The sequence below is a fragment of the Rhea americana genome, unplaced genomic scaffold, assembly GCF_003343005.1.
Source record: "Rhea americana isolate MKP2758 unplaced genomic scaffold, rheAme1 scaffold_1264, whole genome shotgun sequence".
NCBI classification, from domain to species: domain Eukaryota; kingdom Metazoa; phylum Chordata; class Aves; order Rheiformes; family Rheidae; genus Rhea; species Rhea americana.
In genome coordinates, this window is record NW_028185333.1 from 3204 (window position 1) to 4262 (window position 1059).

Genomic DNA, 1059 nt, shown 5'->3' on the forward strand with positions numbered 1-1059 from the left:
TGTCACACGCATTTAGCATGTTGCATGCATGTAGCACGCCGCATGCATGTGGCATGTTGCATGCGCAGCGCATGTATGTAGCATGTTGCACGCACGTAGCACGTCACAAGTTGCATGCACATCACATGCAYCWARCATGTCACGTGCACGTAGCATGTCACRTGCAYSTAGCAYRYCACAYGCAYGTAGCAYRYCRCATGCAYKTAGCATGTCACATGCATGTAGCATGTTGCACGCATGTAGCATGTCAAACACACATAGCACGTCACATACATGTGGCATGTTGCATGCACATCACATGCATCTAGCATGTCACAGGCACGTAGCATGTTGCGTGCACTTAGCATGTCACATGCACGTAGCATGCTGCGTGCACATAGCACGTTGCGTGCACGTGGCATGTTGCGGGCACGTAGCATGTCGCATGCACATAGCACATCACACGCATGTAGCATGTCATATGCATGTAGCATGTCATGCGTACGTGGCATGTGGCGAACTTGCGTTGCGGCAGSTTCTTGAGAACTTCCAGCAACCTGGTTCTTCTCGTTAGGTAGGAAACGCCCCACCCAAGCGGGGCTTTCGCCCCGGGGGGAGAGTCTGGAGGACCCAGGCTGACCTCAAACGTCCGGAAGGCCACCACGGTGGTAGTGAAGACCAGCACATTGGTGGTGAAGGCCACCATGGTGGTGGTGGAGGCCACTGTGGTGGTGGTGAAGACCAGCACATTGGTGGTGAAGACCACCATGGTGGTGGTGGAGGCCACTGTGGTGGTGGTGAAGACCAACACATCATTGGTGGTGAAGGCCACGATGGGGGTGGTGAAGGCCACGATGGGGGTGGTGAAGACCAACACATTGGTGGTGAAGGACGCCATGGTGGTGGTGAAGACCAGCACATTGGTGGTGAAGACCACCATGGTGGTGGTGGAGGCCACTGTGGTGGTGGTGAAGACCAACGCGTTGGTGGTGAAGGCCACCATGGGGGTGGTGAAGACCAACACATTGGCAGTGAAGGCCACCATGGGAGGTGGTGAAGGCCACCATGGGGGTGGTGAAG